The following is a 22,054-nucleotide window of genomic DNA, read 5'->3' as shown; positions in this document are numbered from 1 at the left end:
CAGCTACACCTGTTTTGTCCTTTTCGCTACACTCAGCCAGACGTCTCTCTCAGAGTGACAGCAACAACTGGGGACATCTGCAGAAGCTCCCTCTCAGGACTGAGAAAGGCACTTAGAACCTGGCCCAGGCCTGCAAGAGAGGGAAGCGGGGGCGAGGGTACGTGGGAGGGCCAAGGGATGTGGACAGCTGTGGGCTGGTGTGGCAGGCACGGTCCTGCCCCGGAACAAGTGAAGTAAATGTGAACTGAGGAGGAGGGTCCCCTGGGTTTTCAAGGGTAAAAGAGAAGACAGTGCAGGGACTTCTCAGCACACGGTGCCCTAACTTAATGGCTGGACTGGTTTTGAGCTCGCTGCTTCCTCCGAAAGGACACAGCAGAAAGTGGTGGTGAGAAGGCACAGCCATCAAAGGGGTGTGCCTGTTCAGACTGGGTGGGCAGCGCTGTGGAAGAAGCTTGCTAGGTGGAAGGGACTCGAAGAGCAGGGGCTGGGAGAGAAGGCTTGGAAGGACACCTGGATGGGACACTGAGTCTGTGTTGGAAAGAGTCTCTCTGGACAGAACCCAGCAGAGGGTCACCCTGAGGCTCATGGGGGTGGACCCTGGGATCTTTCCAGGGGGGAAAAGAATCTTGCCTGGACTAAGGGAGAAGCTAGTTTTGGGAGAAGGGGATATAGGGTAAAACGATAAAAATAATAACAATTGTAACCCATTATGTGTACATAGCATGATACAGTGTTAAAGCAGTTTTTTTTTTTTTTTGTGAGGAAGATCAGCCCTGAGCTAACATCTGCCAATCCTCCTCTTTTTGCTGAGGAAGACTGGCCCTGGGCTAACATCCATGCCCATCTTCCTCTACTTTATATGGGACGCCGCCACAGCATGGCTTGACAAGTGGTGTGTCAGTGCGCGCCAGGGATTGGAACTGGCGAACCCTGGGCCACCGCAGCGCAGCGCGCGCACTTAACAGCTTGTGCCACCGGGCCGGCCCCTGAAGCAGTTTTTTATCCTTGTGATTCTCCCAAGCGCCTAGAAGATGGGCGTTATTTCATTGTCCATATAACAGATACTTCCAGTACATCTGTTATGGGCCAAAAAAGTGAGGCTTAGAGAAGGGAAGTGTCAACTTTCCTAGGATCACACAACAGGTTAGCTTTAATTAGGCAGGACCCAGACGCAGTCCTGTTCCCTGTTCTTTCCACAACCTTCTCTTTCTTCTGTTGTAACTGTAGGTAAGGAGGTCCTAGAGGTAGTACCTTTATTGTGCAAGGGGAAATGACAGTAGGGACAGAAGGAACATAAGGGACCCAGCATGTGCACGTGTGATTTCCTCAGTGGTATTTGTACCCCTAGATCCCCACGGTTCAGTAGGTGGTTATTCACTTAAACACACCGTGTGTGCTGGCCTCGATGGAAAGCTCCTGACAGAGAAGGGACAATGGAAAAGGACAGGAATGCAGGCATGGGGCTTGGGGAGGAGAAAACTCCTTTTTAAAATAGTAAGTGATGGGGACTGGCCCGGTGGCGCAAGCAGTTAAGTGTGCACGCTCTGCTGTGGCGGCCCGGGTTCGCCGGTTCGGATCCTGAGTGCGCACCGACCAACGCACCACTTGGCAAGCCCTGCTGTGGCAGCTTCCCATATAAAGTGGAGGAAGATGGGCACGGAGGTTAGCCCATGGGCTGGTCTTCCTCAGCAAAAAAAGAGGACGATTGGCAGATGTTAGCACAGGGCTGATCTTCCTCACCAAAAAAAAATAATAATAATAAAGTAAGTGATGGCAGCAGAAAGTTAATGCAGATGGGTAGGTGGTGAGAAGCTGGCTTCCTTGGAAGCTTCTTTTTTTTTTTAATAACACCTTGATTGGGATATAATTCACATACCATAAAACTCACCCTTAGAAGCTTTTTAATGGTCTCAGGTTGTCCCAGAAGTGGATACTGGTGATGGCCACTCAGGGCAGTGATGGGTCACTCTGAGCAGACTCCAGAGAGCTGTTGTGGTCCCAAAGCCTCTCTAATGCCATATTCCACCCTCCTGGGGACCCAGAGTTTGGAATCCTATCTAGGGTCCTTTGCTTCCTGGAGAGTTTCTCAGCAAATGCACTCCCTGGGAACTGCAGCGCTGTACTCCTCTCTCTCATGCAGTTTGTAAAGAAGGCCGATGGTAGAGAAAAGCTCACTCTATGGTGAGGTCTCCAGAGCATTTTTTTTGCCTTCCCCAAAGAGCACCCTTCTTGGCAGCCCCAGAGGCCTGTAGGAAGGGCTGGAGCTGTTAAAACCAAAACTTTCACTTCACATGTCAGTGATTCTGCACTGTCATATCTGCAGCAAAACTGACCTCCAGGGCTTTCCCGGAAGAGCTGCAGCTTTCTTTACACGTCCTCATCTGCCTGCTTTTGAGGGAGACTTCTCCTGCCAGGCAGGGGCCATCTGGGACAGTCCTGAGCCCTCCTCCCCTGTACACACACATGCCCCTTTCCTTCCTTCTCTTCCTTTCTGAGATGGCCTGAATTTGGAATTTTAGTTGGGGTGAAGCGATGTGTTGTTCCAAGATAAGCAGGGCTTCTCCAGTTTACTGACTTCTGTTTCTCATGCATCCTGCTGCCTACCTCTCTACTCTTGTGCTGTTTCCAGGGCCAGGCCCGGCAGTCCAGCAAGGGAGAGGGAGGAAGTCCTGGCGGGACAAGGCTGAGGAGTGCCCTTTGGAGTGGCTCCCACTTGTTCCCTGGAGGCTGGGCGCTGGCTCCATGGTGGCAGGCTCTTCTAGGAATGTGCTCCCCAGCTGAGTTTTCTGGTTGGTTGGGAACATCCCTGGGCTGGTCTGCACTGGCTCTCAGGTGCTCCCTCTGGGCTGGCCGGAGGCCAGCTTTAGGGGCTAGGCCTTTGCGGGAGGTCAGGATGGCCACAGGTCTGCAGAGGAACCTGGCAGCAGTGGGTGCTGGAGACCGAATGGCTTTGTTTTTGCTTCTCTCACTTGGATGAGGTGTCAGTGGGAAAGAAGAAACCAGACAAATGGAAAAAGCAAAAAGGCTTTACACTGAGTCTCTGCCAGGAGCCCTGAGAGTCTAGCCTCTACTTGGGGGCTTGCATGCCTGAGCACCCCAGTCCCTCAGTTACTCACGGCCTTCCTCTGGGGGAGATGGGAAGAGGAGCAGAGAGGTGACAAATGACTGGCTTGCTCTGTGATCTTGTGCGAGTCACTTAACCTCTCTGAACTTAAGTGTTCTCATTCATAAAACAAGAGGGATAAAACTCTCTCACACACAAGGTTGTTAAGTAGGCTGTGTGTGGGGATGTGCTTTGAGAATTGTCGGGACAATACTGTCACAGCAGATGCTAAATCCAAGAGCCTGGGCTTTTCTTTGGTGGAGGTGGTTTTCCTGGCTCCTCCATTCACTTTTTACAATATACAGAATCATGGATTTTTTTTTTTTTAATTTTTATTTATTTATTTTTTTCCCCCAAAGCCCCAGTAGATAGTTGTATGTCATAGCTGCACATCCTTCTAGTTGCTCTATGTGGGACACGGCCTCAGCATGGCCGGAGAAGCAGTGCATCGGTGCACGCCTGGGGATCCGAACCCGGGCCGCCAGCAGCGGAGCTCATGCACTTAACCGCTAAGCCATGGGGCTGGCCCGGAATCATGGATTTTTAACCAGAAGGGATTTCAAGAGGTTACCTGGTCCTGTCCCCTGGCATAATTATCTTTATTTTGCAGATAAGATTGTTTTAAGTTGTCATTATCTTAACATAACTGTCATATCATGGTGCAAATAAGCCCTCGTCCTCCTGGGTGACCTCTAGATGCACACAGGTGCTCCAGGTGGACGGGGACAGGCAAGTCATGCCCCTTAGGAGCAGGGGTGGGTTTTCCAGTGTTGTCTCTGTCATCCACTCCCCAGGGGAAGGGGCCCTTGACCTGAAGGCTCAGAGGAGCTGTGAGAATCACCTTCTGCTGCCCCTCCCCTTCTCCCTGAGAAAGCAGGGGATGCACCTGCTTCTCAGGACTGGCCACAGGGGGAAAGTGGCCGCCAGGACACAGTGTATTCTTCAGTGGTTTTTCCTTCAAAGAAAAATCTCTTTCTGACCCACCTTGGAAAAAACAAAAAACAAAAACAAATGGAAGGAACCAGGAACAACAGGGCTCCCTTCCCTGGACTTTCTCCTGGCCTTGGGGCCTCATGGAATGTGGGGGCCAGCCAGAACCTCCTTAGCAGCAGGAATGTTTCCCACCAGCCAGGCAAGGAGGCATGGGGGATCGTAGGGAAGGTAGGGGACATGTGGCATGCAGTGAAAAGCTGCCCCAACTCTGGCCTCAGTTGCTAGAATTAAACTCGGGAGCTTTACATCACCGAAGTCATTGAGATGTGGGTCTTTTATAGGGGCTGGGGCCAGTTTCTCAATAACCTGTATACCGCTAGGATGCTGGCCAGCCAAAAAGTGAAACGGGGAAACTGTTAATAAAGTGCCTTGGAGAGGATTGTGCATGATTTACCGTATCCAAAACCAGAGTTTTCTTTATGGAAGAAAGCGACTTGTGTCCTCCCCGACATCACACACACACTTTCCTGGCAGGCACGATGGGTTTCCAAACATTTCGTCACCGTCTCTTCCTGACCTTGGTGTGAAATGAACGAGCCGCGTGGCCTGATGGTTCCAGCAAAGCCGTCGGGGGCGCCGGCCTGGGCTGGGGGAGGGTGGCGACCGACTCGGGAGTAGAGGTGAGGTCTGCTGGAAATCCCCAGCCCGGGCAGCCGCCGGAGGTTTGAAGACGCCTTCCCCGGCCTTATTTGGTCGCAGGAAGTGGGCGGCGCCGGGCCTGCTGGAGGAGAGGCCAGCCCAAGACAGTTGTGCTGATGAAGTGGTAGAGCTGGTTTCTGCTCGCCGCCGTGCCGCGCGCGCCGGCCGGCCGCTGGGCGCTCCGAGCTCCCAGCCCCGAGTTGTGCAATCCTTTGTAGCACGCCAGAGAGTCCTCCTCCTTCGCTGTTGCCTCTCGCCCTCTCTCTCTCTTTTTTTCAAGCTGTGAGCTCAACCGATGAGTCAGAGCAGTGCAATCCTGACACTGCATCGCAGGACTGGGGGTGACACGGAGGGAGGGAGAGCGATCGCGCGGCGAACACCACAGGCGCGGGGTGCGCCGAATATCCTGCTCCGCGAGCGAGGGGTGACAGCCCGCGCGTCCCTCTCGGTCCCTGCTAGCAAACTTCCCAGCCTCGCGAGGCGCAGGCTGGCGGAAGCCCTGCGAGCGCCGCGGGCAGGCGGAGGCGCCTGTTTGTTTTTAAAATCGAGGAGTGCGTGCAGGCGGCTGGAGTCTGGGAGGCGACTGAAGGCGGCGGCCCGCGGCGGAAGGGGGACAGCCGATGCCGGAGCTCGGGCAGGAGTGGGGTAAGTGGGGCTGCCGGGTCGGCGGCCGAGGCCTGCACGCGGCGAGGCGCAGCCCGCTCCGGCGGCGGCGGCCCAGGGACCCCGGGCTGCGCGCAAGCGGTGGCGGCTGGGCGCGCGGGCTGCAGCTGTGCAGGCGCGGCCCGGAGCGGGGGCGCAGGGCTGCGGGGGGCGCCGCGCGTCAACTTCGGCGGCCTGGGCGGCTGGGGGAGTGTGTGCGTGTGTGCGTGAGTTTGCCGCCCCGCAGTCCGTCGCTCTGCGGCCCGCACCCCTAACCCGCAGCTGCGTGTGCAGCACCAACCCGCCGTGTTTGTGCAACTACGCAGCTCGCGCGCGGCCTCCGCCCACCCGGGCGCGGCCCCGGCAGGAAAACCCTCCCAACCCGCCGGGCCCACGGTGGCGGCGGCGGCGGCTCGGGAATACAGCTGCTCCTCCTCCGCCTGAGCGAAACGTGGTGTCCGCAGGGACCGGCTTGCGTGACCGAGCCCAGGCCTGGGAGCCTCGAGGAGGAGCTCGCGAAATGCAGGAACTTGGCGCCAGAGCCCCTTCCCCTTTTCCTTCCAGTGTGCACGGGACAGTGGACATGGAAACTGCGTCTGCGCCGGGAGTTTGTGTGACAGAGGTGCAGGGGAGGCAGGGAACTGGGGCAAGTGCAGTAGAGGCCTAAGCTGGAGCGTTTAGGGCGAGCGGGCCGGCCTCACCCCGCGCACCCGGAGCTGCTGGCGCACCTCAGACCTGTCATCCTGCCCGCCCGCCCCCGCACGTCCGAGCCGCTGCGGCCTGCTCAGCTCTCCCCGCCGCTGCACCGTATGCTGTGTTTGGTGGTGCCTGTCCGGAACTCGGAGCCCGGGTTTTGTCTGGATTCTGCATATGGCCGGCTTGGTGGAGGTAGTCAACCCCCACTCCCAACTCACACACACAGGAGCGTGTGCACCAGGTGGCCGCTCTGAGGGCCCCCTCCCAGGGGGCCCCTGGATACAGGCCTGGTGCTGCCCTGGGCTTCCAAGCCTTAGCCCCAAGGAAGGCAGACCTGGAGGAGGTACCTGCCACCTAAAGTGGAGGCCACTGGGTATTCCAGCCCAGCCTCCAGAGCGAGCGGCTGGAAGGATAAAAAGGGAAGTTACTTGCCCCATTTAAAACTTTGTTGGTCACAACTTTGGTGGCTACTTCCTGCTTCCACCATACCACACCGGACCTGTGTACCAGCCTGTGGAGGCTCACTCGCGGGCCAGTGGGACTAGGGGAGAGCTGGCTGGCTCTGGCTGACTATGGAGGCCACTGTGGCACGTGTGTGCAGGGGATCCCTGTTGGCAGTTGTGGCTGCAGGGAGGGGAGATCTGGCTTGCTCCAGCAGGGGGAGCCTGGCCTGGTGGCGTCCTGGAGGTCTGGCCTTTCGTTGTCCCTGCAGCTTCAGGATTGAGACTGGAGGCCTGGTGAAGGTGGAAAAAGTGTAGCTCTGAGGGGAAGCCTCTCCTCCCTTGGGGGCCCCAGGCTTAGGGGAGGAAACCACTTGTCTTGCTCCAGAACCTCCCAGGGATGGTGTGGCACATGCTCTTTTATGATCAGAGAAATGCACCCCTTCCACAGGCTATTAGATGGCTTCAGAATGAAGGAGAAAGGAGAAATCTTCCCAGGTTGAGAATTTATGGGTCCTTTTTTGCTACTGCTCTGGACAGGGAATAATAGGAGTGTAAACATTCAATTACTGTGATAAACCATCTCATTGAGTGGCCCTGGCCCAGTCTCCACTCTAATTGGATTGGCCTCTGGCTGGTTACTCTGGGCTGAGTAGCTCCCAGGGGACAAGGGATGAAGAATCTGGAGGGCACCCCCCTCCCCACCCCCAGACCATGCAGCTTGCTCTGGGACAGCCTGCCCGCAGCCACTGTGGCCTCTCCAAGCATGGGGCAGAACCCCCACTCCCCGTGGCTCTGTCAGCCCCTCACCCCACCCTAGGAGTGCCCATGGGGATGAGAGTTCAACTTTTAAATGTGAGATTTAAAAATAGCCTGAATGTTTAGCCCTGTGGGCTGCTGCTTTTAATAAATGGAGGGAAAAAAAAGGACAATATGCAATTACAGATTCAGCTGAGGGCCTCCTGTGGCTATAGAACCCAGGGAGGAGCTGCCCAGTGGAGCCAAGGCCTCCTGAGTGAGAGAAGAGAGGAGTGGGAGAAGGATGGAGGGATGCATGGGGTATAGTGTCCTGGAAGGGGAATGGGCCCAGTCCAGGAATCTTTGGCCTTGATAGCCCCTCTCCTGCAGTTGGGTGTCCCAGAAGGAAACCTTGCTTATGGGGGTGTGGGGATGGCCCCAAGTAGCTGGGAGATTCCTGCTTATCCTAGTCCTGTTTCAAGAGCCATTTCTTTTTTGTGTGTGTGAGGAAGACCAGCCCTGAGCTAACATCTGATGCCAATCCTCCTCTTTTTGCTGAGGAAGATTGGCCCTGGGCTGACATCCGTGCCCATCTTCTTCTACTTTATATGGGATGCTGCCACAGCATGGCTTGACAAGCGGTGCCTTGGTGTGGGCCCAGGATCCAAACTTGCGAACCCTGGGCTGCCGAAACGGAGCGCGTACACTTAACCACTGTGCCACCGGGCCGGCCCCTCAAGAGCCACTTCTTTTGAGAAGACTTAGCCTTCTTCTGAACTCATTTCCACCTTACGTAGGCATCTGTGTACATACTGTAGTGTAGTGGTCAAAACCATAAACTGGGAGCCAGAGTCTTTATACCTCCTTCATGGAGTTGCAGTGAGGATTCAGTGAGTTAGTATAGTATTATTGTACCCTGTGCCCTAGTGTGTGCTCCGTATTGTTCCCGTAGTGCCCGGCATCTAGTTGGTGTTTAGTGTATGTTAGTTGAAGAAATGAATGAAAAATCTCCATCAAAAAAATGTGGACTTAGCATGTGATGGGCTCAGTGAGTCCTGCTGCTGGGACTCATACTGCACCATTGGTTTCAAAAGGGTCAGCCATGGGGGATTCTGGTGCTGGTGATCCAGTTTTCCTGGCTCTGCCCTGTGGCTGGCCTTCTGGAGAGTGTATCCCAGTCATCCTGACCCCAATGGGACCTCAGGGTAAAAGAGTGTGGAGCCTCCTGCCTGGGAATCTGCTAACCTGGGCATTTCCTTTGGCCAGGCCAGTTGGCACCCTTCCTGTGTGTGTGCACACATCAGTATAGAAGCAGCCTGGGGGCTCCATTCTTCCCTGACTCATTGCAGGCTGCAGGAAATGCAGCCAGTGTTGTGTTCCATTGGAGGGGTTGCTTTTGCACAGGAGTGCTCTGACTGTGTGGGGCTTGAACTAAAGAAACTTTACATGCTGGGCTGGAGCTAGGGGGAGTGTGCTGAAGTCCCCAGTTCTTACTTAAGGGATCTGCATTTGTATTCAAAGCAACATTCAGGATACCGTGAGACTGTGAGCTCATTTTATGAATCAGAAGCATTACAGCATAACTTTGGTGTTGGAAACTGCTATTTGGAATCCAGATCACCCTCCCTCCACTCCCAACACACACACACTTACAGGGGCTCTCACAGGCACGCACTTGGGAACAATAACAGTCAGTGGGTCATCAATTCAGATTACAGAGCCTTCAAGCAAAACTTGTCCACACCCACTTCCGCTCTCACACTCAGAACACCATTCCTGGATGGTGTATGGACAGTAATCTGGGCAGTGACTCTGAAGGAAGCCTGGCTGGTGCACAGGAATGAGGCCTGGACAGACCTGGGTTCATATTCCAGCTTCTGCACTTGCTGTGTGGCTTTAGGCATTGCTTAACTTCCTGAGCCTCATTTCCTTACCTATAAAATGGGAGTGATAATAATACTTCATCAGGTGGCTGTGAAGGTTAAACAAGATCTTGCATGCGAAGTGACTGGCACATAGTAGATACTCAACAGATGATGGCTAGCCTTTCACCGGTTCCCGGCAAGTCCAGCTCCCGTTTGCCTGTTGCTCCTCCCAGGGAGGAAGAAATGAAAGGTGTCCTGCTTGTGGGAGGAGGGCGCCTTTCCAGGCCATAGGGGCTTGTGTAAATGAGGCTCATTTTCTAACTCCCTGCGCCCAGGGCACAACCATGTGACCCACTCCCACCTAGACCAGCACCGACCCTAGTGCCTGTGTGCCTTTGCAAGGGATTCTGTCCCGGCAGCTGAAAGTTAACGGCTCAGCTTCCCAGAGATCAGCTTGTGCTCTCGGGACGTACCTGCCCGCCCAGGCCTCAGGCTGAACTGCTCACATGGGTGGCAGGAAGGCTGCTTTCTCAGCCAAGGAAAAAGTCCCCTTGTCTTTGCTTCAGCTGAAGCCTCCCAGTGTGAGCTCGGTGGAGAGTTGGGTTGAGCTAGGGGTGGGAGTTGTCCCTCTAAAGAGCACTTTGTCTCTTTCACTCATTGAAATAACAGGGGTGGGGGGCACCAAACTATTATATAAGAAGAAAGTTGCCACCTGCCAGAAAAGACCTGGGGTTTTGCTGGGGTGGGGGTGGGGGGGCTCTCCCTGAGGGACGCGATTGTAGGTTGTGGTTTGCCGGGGCTGGTGGGGAGGAGAGGGGCTCGGGGCCTGAGGCTTCCCTGGCAGCGGTTCTTGCTCTTGTTCTTCCTGGAACATAGCTTGGTGCTGTGGCCAGCTGGGGAAGGGGCACCCGTTCCCTCTGCCTTTCTCTCCAGCCCCAGGGAGCTGGTGGTGAGAGTGTTCTTTTTTCCGGGCAGTGCTTCTTCCAGGCGTCTCAGGAAGGGGGAGGGGAGCAGCCAGGGCAAGGTTTGTCCAGGCCAGAGCTGGGAGAGAGGGAAGTATACCAGGCTTGCAGCCAGAAGGGGGTTCCCTCTGAGGCTACCCAACTTCTCTGGGGGAAATGGAGTCCAGAGAGGAAGGAAAGTGGTGAGAGATTTCGATTCCCCGCTTTTTCCAGCATTTGGGCAAACAGAGGCCCCATCTAGCCTGCTATTGCCAGAATTTGCCAGTTTCTTGGAGGAGAAGGCCCCAGAGCTCAGAAAGGAGCTCAGAAACGCTTATGTGATAACTCGCAACCCTAGGAGTGCATGTAAGCTGGTCTTTCTCTCCTTTCTTCCTCCTCCTCTTCCTCCTCCCAGTCTTCTAGAAGCTCCTGGGGCATGTACCTGGCTGTGGCTCAGATCCCCCTCCCCATGTGACCTTGCTTTGTCTTACCTCCCCAGCTGGCCCTGGGTCATAGTCCTGGGCTCCCCAGCTCCCGGGAGTCATCCCAGAGCTGGAAAACGCTTTGGGACATCTAGTCCAACTCCTTCATTTTCAGATGAGGAAGCTGAGAGGCAGTGAGTTCCTTGAGGTTCCCACAGACTGTCTGCACTTTCACCTTAGGAGGGTGGAAAGAGGGGCTGCTCCTGTGTCCTGCCCCTGGTCCCTGCCCCTCCCAGTTTGGAAGTTGGGAGGACGGCTTCAGTGCAGGAAGAGCCCGGAGGAACACTGTCTGGCTCCTGGGTGTGGCTCAGTCCTCAGCTGGCTCCATAGTTATTTATTTGTCTGTTTGTGTGTGTGTGAGTGAGTTTTGCGGTCGCGAGACTGGATCTGAGTGAAAGCAGAAGTACCCATGCTATGTCAGCTATGCAGCGTGCAGATTGGAACATACAGACACAGTTGGGAGAGGAAGAAAGGGGGCAGAGGCCCCTCTGCATGGTGGCTGCTGGTGCTCTTTTTGTCCCTGAAGCAGGGACTGCACACTTGAGCATAAACAGCCTTTCCATGTTGCTAGCAGCTGCCTTTCCTTGCTGGCTTTGGACAGAAGAGCTGCCAAAAATAACCAGGCGGGCACTTCCACTTGTGGGACATTCACTGTGGTGGCCTCAGAGCAGGCTTGCTCGCTCCCTGCGGGCCCTGGTGCCTCTGGTGTCCCTGCTCATACTTCCTGTGGCCACCCCCTCGCCAGCCTCCCTCAGGTTGTGGCACTTTCCCTTCTATTGCTCTTCTTAGGGTGAGCCCAGGAGGGAGGAGGCTCCAATTATGGGCCTGGGAGCTCTGCGGGGTATTATCTGCAGACTCTTGTCCCACCATGTCCCTACAGGCCCTGCTGGCACAGCTGAGTTCAGGGGAGGCCTGTGCTGGGTGTGCTCCTCCTGGGTCCCTAAGCCGGACGCCCTGCATGCCTGCAAGAGCCCGACGCTGTTGCTGGGACTGCTAGTCTCCTTGTTCTGCTCCTGCCTGGCCAGCCCTGCTCTCAGCCAGCTGTGGAACTGGAAGAGTCAGACCATTCAGTTCTCCTCCAGGTGTTGAAGACTGATAATGATGCTACTCCTGCCCAGCAAAGGGGAAAGGAGATCACATTTACTGAGCCCTTACTTTGTGCCAGGCACTTCACACGTATGTTAACTTCATTTAATCCCACAATAACTGTGAGATGAGGATACTGTGCCCACTTACTGATAGGGAAACTGAGGCCCACAAAGAGGCTGGTGATTAGTAGTAGCCAGGATACATTGTCTGATCCTGAAGCCCTGGCTCTTTTTACTGTGCAGCTCCCACACTTCCCTGGGCTATTTTCATTTGCACAGGGAACAATGTTTGACCCTTGGCATGAAGTGCTGATGGTAGGAATTCAGGCACCATTAGATTGGCTGATAAGGGAGATATTTTGAGCTGCGAAGGGTGAGGAAGACCCCCGTGAGGCTTCCCTGTCCGAACACTTCACAGGGTAGCCAGAAGGTATGTGGCCTGAGCCACAATAGGTACATGGGGGGTCAGCTGTGTGTGGGGGATTGCTGGGAGAGTCACTCATGCATGGGAGGAGTGGAAAGGCTTAGTTCAGGCCTACTGGAGACCTTCCAAGTGTCTTCTCCTCCCCAAACCTCCCAGCCTCTGTAGTTCTGAGAACAGCTCTGGGACTATAGGCTGGGGGTAGGTGGGACCTTGGGTCTCCCTCCCTGGCTGCTGGGTCTGACCCCAGGGCCCATCATTCTGGCTGGCTTGGCCCAGGTCCCAGAGAGCCTGGTTGGTGTGTACTTGGGGCTTGGGCTGGATGCTGTGCTGGTGCCTGGTGCCAAGGCCTCTGGGTGTATTTCAGGAACAATAAGGAATAAATCAACACAGGAGAAAAGGCCCTGCAGCAGCTGCTCAGAGATTAGAGAAACGCAAGGAATGTGTGAGCATTTGGCAGAGGCCCTGGATCTTGACCGGGGCCTGAGAAAGGGCGTGCCACTGACTGGATGGCTGGGCTAGTGTGTCAGGCTGCTCTCTGCCCATTCTGCAGCCCATCTAGGAGGCCCAGGCAGCCATGTTGAGACCCCCATCTGCTGGCAGCAAGGTTTTGTGCTTCTTGGTCACTAGCAGGTATTTGGGAACCATATTATCCCCATTCTTTTGCTCCAAATCAGTAGGATGTACCCCCAAAACTCCCCCTAGGCTATCAGGTAAGTCTTGGCCCCTTCTGGAGCTGGCTAGGCAGGAGAACCTGGGCTAATGAAGACACCATGCAGTAGACCCTCCTGCTCCACCTCCATACCCAGAAGGAGAGGAGCCAAACGTCAAGGACCTGGCAGTGCCGAGTCTAAGGGAGTGCTGAGTGTGAGAACATCCACCTGGGAGGCCCTGACCACAGCTCTACACGAGTAATCAGCCACGTGTCCTTGGGCAAGTCACTTTACCTCTCAGAGCTTCAGTTTCATCAGTCATGAAATAGAGATTTGGACCAATGATCTTTGGAGTGAGTGGGCACTGTCTGTCTCCCTTATTCAGGATGTGCAATGAACAGACTTTCTTTAGGAATTTAAGTTCTTGAGAAGAAACCCTTTGGAAAGCTCCATGCAGAATGATGGGTGGCTATGGCTGGGGCTGATGCTTAATGCCCTGGATGGGGGTCATTGGCACTAGTAGGAACCCAAGCATGGAGCTGACTTGACCCAGACTTTAGGGTGCCAGAGGAAGGGACAGGAGCCTGGGTCCTGTGGGGATTTGTGGCATCTAAGAAGCCGGGAAGAGTCAAGGCTTTATTTTTACAGAACTGTTGACCAACCATGGGTGTGGAGTTGGAGAGTGTGGGAGGGGTGTGGCTTCCTCTTGAGCAGATGTGAGCCTTCCACCGGTTGGCCCAGTGGTGGTAATCACCAGTCGCCTCTTCATCTTTAACACCCTTACCTCCCAGGCCTCTGTCACCCACTTTACCTGACCAGCCACACTCCCAGAACGTCACGGTGGTTTTCAGGCCAGCTGAAGCCACTCTCCAGGAAGAAGATGTGAGTAGCCCAGAGGCTGCAGCCATCCATCCCAGACAGCCTCGTTTGGCACCCAAGCAGGACGCTGAGCCTGAAGCCTTGGGGAGGAAGTTTGCAGAAAGGGCTCTGGCTTCCAGTTCTGGCCTTGCCTCTATACTCCTGTGACCTCAGTCAAGTGATTTGATCCTTCAGATCTTCAGGTTCCTCACTGAGAAAGGGAGAGAGTAATAATACCTACCTTGTGAGAATTAAAAAGGATCATGTGTGTAGGGTGCGTTGCACCATGCTTGGCACATAGAAGCACCCTCCAGAACTGTTGCGGTGGTGATGATGGTGAAAGAGAAAGCCTTATTTTTGTGATGTTGAGATTTCACCTTGCTTCAAGCCCTGCCTTACCAAAAGGTGGGGCCTGCCTCAATGGAAGCATGAAGCATTGTTCCTGGAGGCCTTGATTCTGGGCCCTGCTCTGCTCCTGGCTGTGTATCTGTGGGAAAGTCACTTTCCTTCTCTGGGCTGCTTTGTGGAATGAGAAATTGGACTAAGTGAAGAGTGATATCTCTTGATATTTGGAATCTGTTCGGCTTCCCCAGCTGGGCCCTGCTTTGCTGATTGGCTCTGAAGAGTGGCACAAGCCACCTCTCTCCATGTGTGGAGGCTCTTAGTTCAGAGTGAGATCCTGCTGACCCTGCAGCTCCCAACTCACCTGTGCAGTCCCCCCACCTCAAAACCCTGTGGGCTCTCCCAGCTTCCAGGGGCCTTTACAGATGTCCTCAATCTTGAGTGGAGCCTGTTTCTGGCAGACTGGGGCTGGGATTATTTCCTGGGGGAGTGTTATGCACTATGCTGTACTTGGAAACGCCCCCAGGAAAATCAGCAGCTCTAGCAGGAAGTATGAGGACGGGGAGGGCCCACAGCTGGCTTTGTGGGGTTCTCATGTGTTGCATTCCTTCTGAGGCCCAGCACAAGTGTAGATTTGGGATTTTTCCGGAAGGATGATGGAAAGACCAGGGACTTTGAAGGCAGGCAACAAGGATTTGAATCTTGCTCTGCCTTCACAGCAGAGCCTCAGTTTCCCTCTGTAGAATGGGGATAATAAGACACCTGGATGGGAAGTCTGTAAGCATGGATTAGGGTATGTCAAGTGTCTGGCATGGGGGAAGTGCTCTATAAGTGTTAGCTTCCTTCTTTTGGGAGGGATCTGCCTTTTGGATATTCTATAGACTGGCTGGGGGAGTGAAAATATTTGCCTGTGGCCATTTTCCCAGGGAGAAGGGGAGGGCTGCATAACAAGCTGTTATAGCCCCAAAGCCTTCTCCCTCCCCTAGCTGTTTTAAATCTGGGATCAAACTTGGGGTCAGGTTCAGTGTGTGTCCAGTTTGGGGGATGGGAGAAGAGCTACCCAGGCATTTACAAAAGTCTGAGATCTGCAGCTTCCTAGGGCTGTGCAGAAGGTGTGGAGAACATGGTCTGAGTAAGGAGGGAGTGGCTTTTCTGAGCTGTGAGATCTTGACACGTTACTTCCACCCTTCATTTCCTGTAAATTCCCCAAATTTCTAATTTTATCCCCTTTTGATTGGAGAACATACTTTGTATGATTTCAGCCCTTTTAAATTTGAGACTTGTTTTATGGCCTAATTTCTGATCTATCCTGGAGAATATTCCACGTGCTCTTGAGAAGAATGTGTATTCTGCTGTTGTTGGGTGTTCTGTAGATATCTATTAGGTCTACTTGCTTTATATTGTTCAAGTCTTTTATTTCTTTGTTGATCTTCCATGTAGTTGTTCTGTCCATTATTGAAAGTGTAGTATTGAAGTCTCCAACTATTACTGTTGAATTGTCTATTTTTCCCTTCAATTCTGACAGTTTTTGCCTCATGTATTTTGGGGGCTCTGTTGTTAGGTACATATATGTTTATAATTATAATATCCTCTTGATGGATGGACACTTTTATCATTATAAAATGTCCTTCTTTGTCTCTAATGAGAATTTTTGTCTTAAAGTCTATTTTGTCTAATATTAGCAAAACCATTCCAGCTCTCTTTTGATTACTGTTTGCATAGTATATCTTTTTCCATCCTTTTACTTTCAACCTGTTTGTGTCTTTGAATCTAAAGTGTGTGTCTCTTGTAAACAGCATATAGTTGGATGGTATTTTTTTAACCCATTTTCCCAACCTGTCTTTTAATTAGAGTGTTTAATCTATTTACATTTAAAGTAATTATTGATAAGGTAGGATTTATGTCTGCCATTTTGCTATTTGATTTCTATCTGTCTTATGTCTTTTTTGTTTCTCTGTTAGTCCATTACTCTCTTGTGTTAAATAGATACTTTGGAGTATACCATTCCTGACCTGTAAAATGAGAAAAAGAAGAGTGAGGGTTAAATGAGATGTTGCCTGCAATGCACTTAGCACAGTGCTGGGCAAACAGTAAGTGCTCAGTAAACATGGGCATTCAGTTGGCCTCAGGGCTAGTTGAGAGCAAAGTCCACCCAGGGCTCATGGGACCCCTCATGCCTCCCAGGCAGGGCACAGCACTCTGGCAGGCAGCTCCTTTGAGGAGTGAGGAGCAGTGGGTCCTTGGAAACTGCACTACGCCAGGCCCTGACTCTCTAGCCTTTCCACTGCTCTAGCGCCTTATGAAGCACTGCAGATTTCCCACCTCGATTCCCCCCATCTCCTTACCAGACCCATGAACCAATCTCTCAGGGTGGGTCTGAGAACCACCACTCAACATAGACGGCAGCAGGGTGTGATAGAGACTGGGTTTGGAGTCGAATCCTGGCTCCTCACTTGTGACCTCAGGCTATGACCTGAAACAAGTTACTTTTCAGAGCCAACCTTTCCTCATTTCTCAGGTGGAAATAAGTGGTTATACAAGTAAGCAATACTCACACACACATTGGGCGCATGGGCAGTGCTGGTGGCTACTATTTCCTGTGGCAGTAGCTCATTACAAAGGTGATTCCTAGACACAGGCCTTGTCTCCCCTCTGCCCTGCCCTGGGCTCCTAAGTTCCTCAAAGGCAGGAACCAGTGAGTGGTGGTTCCTGGACCAGATACCTGGTTACCTGACAACCAGTTCACTGCCCTCTCCATTGGGCCACACTGCCTCCAGGCCCTGCTTCTCCCAGCCTTGGTGCAGAAACAGAAGGGAATTGAAGAAGCATTGTGGGATAGTGGTTAACACCAAGTAAGAGCATGAAGATTCAGAAAGGGTGAGAACAGTGTGTACCAGAGGGCTGCCTGGAGGAGGTAGGCCTTGAAGGAAGGCAGGTTGTCAGAGTGGAGGCTGGGCTTCCAGACAGAGAGAACAGCTCCAAGAGAGGCTCAAAGTCAGGGAACTCTCCCCAGGGTCACCTGTTCCCTGTGTGTATCTCTAGCCCCAGCCCAGGACACCTTGCATTATAATCAATGTGTGTTTCTGTTTCTCCCTCACTGGACTGGGAGCTCTGTGTGGGTAGGGACTGTGCCTTGTCTCCTGTGTCTCCCCAGAGCCTGGCTTGCAGCCAGTGCTCAGCAAATGCTTGTTGAGTGGATGAAGGGGCAGTGGGCAGACCTGCAGGGCTGCAAAGGGGGGTGGGGGTCAGGTAGGTAGGCAGGATGAGGCCATGTTAAGGGAGGTCCCTGTGAGCAGCCTCATCTGTATATTGGCCTGGGGCAGAGTCTGGCAATGGGGCTCAGGCAGAGACTCCAGAGAGCACTGCCCTGGACCTGCCAGGGAGCCAGGCCTTTCCAGAAGGGGAGGGAGGATATGGAGCAGCTTCTGGTGGTGTGAGCCCCATAGGGCATAGAGAGGGCTGTGAGGAGACCAAGAGCCTGGCGGCCTCCATGAGGCCCTCTCCAGAGGTTCAGTCACTTAAGGGCCTGGCTGCAGGGACATTGGATGCATCTCTTCTGGAGAGAGCCTAAACCTACCAGCTTTCGTCTTGCCCACCCTGGGATTCCTGAGTCCTGGTGGAAGGGGTTTTCCTGGGCTGGCTGTGGTCCTTGTGGCCCTTGCCACGAGGGAGGCAACCAGTCTGCCCTATTGTGGGCAAAAGCTGAGCCTGGAGGCTCGATCTTTCCTGGCTCTGTGTTTTCTCTCTGCCTCAGCTTCCCTCCTGTAAAATGGACCCCATTATCCTGCCTTCTCCTGGACGTCCTGGCTTCTTGTGGACATCCTGGGGGTGTTTGTGGGAGCAGTGGGGGAGGGGGACAATAAAGGTAGATGCTTTTAAGAAGCGCTGAGTGCATCATAAAGCAAAGGATCCCCCTCTCACGTGTATCCCTTTAAAAGCATCCCAGTGTCGGCACTTTTACAGTCCAAGCTCAACTGCAGCCAGCTCACACCCTGGCCCAGTCTCTGAGCCTGAGCAGCTCGACGGCCGAGACCCCGGGGACTCATGACTCCCTGGCCATCCACCTGGCCTCTGCATTTCAGAGCTGCAGTTCAATCTGGAGAAGTGATAATCTGGGGACTCTCTGGACTGGGAGTGGCTAGATCATAGGGCCTGCTCTCTCACGTCCCCAGGGGAAGTGACACTTGTGGGTGGCAGGTCCTTATCTCTGTTGCTGGTGTCTCCTTCCTTATTGGTTTTACGGATCCCTTGAGAACAGGACATAAATGTTCAGTGGCTTGGAGAATTGGGCCCTTCAGCCTGGGTATGAACTCTGTTAGAGCAGGGTATACAGCATTGCAGACAATTGCTCTGTGTCCAGGGGAAGGTTTATCTAGGGCCTGAGCAACTCTAGCTGGCCCAAGATGGCAGTTTCAGGCCACCTGCCCAGTCTGACTGTTGCCAAAGGCCCCAGAGTATCTGAGAGAGAGCTGTTCAGAGTGTGAGCCTGGACTGGAGGGCCAGCTGGGCCATGCTGGCCTCCTCTAGGGAGGGCCCCTTGTCGTTGCCCCTTGGCGTCCTAGCCAGACACTTTGGTGTCTTGAGGCCTAGCCCAGCTGTGTCAGGGCACGAGGTAAACAGATCCACAGGCTCGTGTCCCTGGCCATGGTCTAGGCAGGGGTAGGAAGCCTTGAGGGAAGAAAAATGGGGCAGGGGGCAACGGCGGGACTGGCACTTGCCTAGTTAGCCTGCATGTGGTGTGGGGCAGCAAGTGACAGTCAAGGGGCAGGTGGCTTGTGGGCCAGCAATTGGAGAAGGCTTCGTGTTCAGCTTACGGTCTGGGTCTTGGTGACGGTCTGGGGCAGCTTATGGGGTGGGGAGGGCTGGGGTTAGGAGGCTGGGGTTAGGAGGCTGGGCCTTTTCACTTCATCTCAGCATCTCAGGGAACTCCGATGTGCGTCAGGGAGAGAGACTGGAAGTCAGGGCTGGGCCAGAGCCCAGGGTGGACACGCTGGCCATGAGTAGGACCTCTGCCCAGGGATGGCTCTGACTCACCTTGGGCACAGTCTTGGATGAGCATCCCAAGAGACAGATACAAGCCAAGTGCCAAGGTACAACAGTCTGCACACTCTGCCCCACGGAGCTTCCTGTCTGCTGGGGCAAAGAAATAGGCACCTGGAATTTAGTGTGCTGAGCACGGTGGTGGGGTTTAGGAGGGATTATGGGCTCATCGTGCAGTTCCTGGCTCAGCTTTGGGGTTAGGGAATACTTCCCAGAGGAGGCAGTGTCTGAGACCTGAAGGATGATAAGACTTGGCCAGGGGAAAGGTGGGAAGGTGTGCTAGGCAGAGGTACTGCCTGGTCCAAGACCTGGAAGCAAAGCAGGACTGAATGATGGCTCGAGGATGGAGTGTTGAGAGAGGTGGCAGGAGCCAAAGTCTGCAGGGACTTGTGGGATAGGGAGTTTAGACTTTGTCCTAAGATAGCCTCTTGGTGCTCAGGGACTGGCTGGCCTAGAGATTCAGGGTTTTGTTGGATGCCATATTTAGGTCTATTTTGCCTTGGGGTGGAGATGCATGAGCTCTGACTCCCCCTCTTCTTCATGCTGAGTTTGTGGGGCCAGGGGTGGCCCAGGTAAAAGCAGGAGCTTGGAGCCTCCAAGGGTCAGGGGGCTCCTTTAGGTGGCTCTCATCCCCAGGTCAGAGCTGAGCCCCTGTGGCCACTGGAACCAAGCTGAGCACCTCCTTCCTGGCCTGTGTAACCTTGACTCACAATAGTCTTGTCTCTCAGATGAACACACTGAATGTCCAAGCTTGGGAGTGGGCCTGGTGCCTTCAAGTCGTCATGGCCTGGCTCCATTGCCCTGTGGTGAGGGCTCACTGGACTCTCCTAGCCAATGGTGGGCATGTGGCTGGGCTGCTGATGGCATGTGGGAGCAGTATGTGTTCGAGTTGCCATCCTTAGAGGACATGGTGTCTCCATCAGTACAGAACACCCAAAAGCCTTTCTAGCACCCTCCCTCATGTGTCTGCAAAACACATTTGTGGGTTCAGCACTGTTTTCTGAGTGGACGTTACTTTCTTCTGTAGAGAGAAAGTGCTTCTCACTCTCCATCCTCCTGATAGGGTCCCATCCTCATGGGTCCCTGGCCATTGAGATCTGACTCTTGCCTTGTCTTCTGCCCAGGGGTATCTATGGTCTGGTCAGGGCTTGGTTGCAGCAGTGAGGTGCCCGGAGGAAGGGAAGAGGGAATAGAGCCGTGACAGACAGTCAAACAGACTGATAGAGTGGGTTGCAGTGTCTGGGGCCCCGTGGTGACTGTGGGTTTCCTTTTCAATGTTCCTGCATCTGTTGTCAGAGGCCTTGCAGCTGGTCCCAGGGGTGAGCTGCCTGCGGGAGTTCCTCATTATACCGTCTTCCATGCAGCCTCTGGGAGTTGGCCCATAGGTCGGCAGCCTTCGGAAAAGATGGCTTCCTTCCTCTTCCTCACTGTGAGGAAGGCCAGGCTGACTTCCACCTGAGGGGCAGAGGAGTGAGGTTGGGGCAGAAGAAATGGGAGGAAGTGACTCAGTCCTGCACAGAGTTGCAGGCTGTGAGGTACTAGTGGGCTATGAGAGCTGGAAGTCCCACCCGCAGCAACCAGAACTGAGGTAGGGGTGGGCTTGCAGGGGCTGGAGAGTCCAGGCCCAGAGGGTGGGGCCGAAGTGGCCAGAGTGGTCTCAGGCCTCCCTGCGGGTGGACCTCACACACCGCTGGGGCCTGTCTAAGGAAGCCCCTTCCCTTCCTGTAGGACTGAGTGTCTCAGCTGTATGGGGGGAGAACAGGAGAGGTTTACCTGTGAATGGTTCAGGCAGGGGTAAGGGGGCTTCTCAGCACCAGTGAGGAGGGATATCTGTGTCCAGAAGATCCCTGCTCTGAGGTGGTGGGAGTGTGCTGTGGAAGGGAAGTGTGCAGAGAGGGAGCTGGTGTCTTAGTGGCATGTCTTAGGGATAAGGAGTAAGAGCTTGGCTTGGAGTCAGACAAACCTAGGTTCAAGTCCTGGCTTTGCAACATAATTACTATGTGACCATTGGGAAGTGACTTGGCCCCTCTGAGCCTCATCTAGCTCACCTGTAAAATAGAGGTTAAAATAACAGTGCTTCATGCTGCCTTATAAGGCTGTTGTGGGAATTAAACATATGCAAAGCGCTTAGGACGTGCCTGGCATGGGTGCATTATTATTATTATTATTATTACTATTACTACTAACTACTACTACTACTACTACTACTGCTTCATGCCCTGCCGCCTTCGTATGTCCCCTCTACTCCTTCCCCCGGGGTTCCCAGGCATCTTCCACTCTTCTCCCCATCCCCCCAGATAATGACCTTTCTTCTCTGAGGGTCCCAGGTCTGGGTGTCTGTGCTCTTACCATTCTTAGCCTTCCAGTAGGAGCGACAGGGAGGCCTCTGCTGAAGCTTCTGGGGCAGTTCAGCCTCCCCAGAATTGGCCCCCTTGATTTCTTCTAAGCAAATCCCTGGCCCAGTTTTGGAAACCTAACATGGTGTCCTGAGCGATGGCCCTCCTTGATGTGCAGGGTGGAGGGTGGGAGGCAGACCAGCTGAGCTCAGCCCTTCCCAGCCTGACCTGCCAGCTGCAGGTGAGCCAGTGTGGGGACGGGGGACCCAGGGCAGAAGCAACCCTGCCCTGGAGCCCCATTCACGGACTCCATCCATCTCCCCAGACCCAAAGTGTGGAGCCCCTAGGCGCTGATGGCCCTCCCTGTGCCTGGGTACCCTCCATCAGGCGCACACTCGCACGTGCACCCAGGCCTCTGCCACGTGAGCCTTCCTGGCCTCCAGGCCCCAAGCCTGTGCTGTGGTTCACCAGGCGACAGGGCTGTGATGGGGGGGTGGGGGGTGGGGTCTGTGTACTGTCAAGGAGGGGAAGCACAAGTGCACATGAGCGCCTGAGGGGTTCCCAGCCCCCTGGAGTCATGTGGACCTGCCAGCTCCCCCTCAGCCCCCTCCGCTCCTCTCTCCTCCCTCCCCTTGCACACGTTCTTCCTTCCTCTGTCTTGCTTCTGCAGAAGCACTTCTAGTTCGTTCATGCTGATTGGAGAGGCAGAGCCCGACTCCTGTAGCCGGAACAGTCCCACCTTGCAGCTTCACTATGGCGCCAAGGGTTGTCTTCAGT

General features: G+C 54.2%; 1 protein-coding gene across 7 annotated transcripts in view; it reads left to right on the top strand.

Moving 5' to 3' along the window:
* Positions 1–22,054, top strand: part of MIDEAS (mitotic deacetylase associated SANT domain protein) — a 66,876-nt gene that overhangs the window by 20,342 nt on the left and 24,480 nt on the right. For 3 of the 7 annotated variants that reach the window (XM_058567312.1, XM_058567310.1, XM_058567311.1), the window contains exon 1: positions 4,898–5,380. The exons of 1 other annotated variant lie outside the window; for it this stretch is intronic. The gene's annotated coding sequence lies outside the window, so the exon portion shown is untranslated. Of the gene's footprint in view, positions 1–4,897; positions 5,381–5,784; positions 6,266–22,054 lie in introns of those variants that run through there. 3 more of the 7 variants (XM_058567309.1, XM_058567306.1, XM_058567308.1) reach the window with 3 other exon arrangements.

Source organism: Diceros bicornis, chromosome 24, assembly GCF_020826845.1.
Source record: "Diceros bicornis minor isolate mBicDic1 chromosome 24, mDicBic1.mat.cur, whole genome shotgun sequence".
Lineage (NCBI taxonomy): Eukaryota > Metazoa > Chordata > Mammalia > Perissodactyla > Rhinocerotidae > Diceros > Diceros bicornis.
Note: the sequence above shows the minus strand (reverse complement) of the source record. Positions and strands in the feature narration are given on the sequence as shown.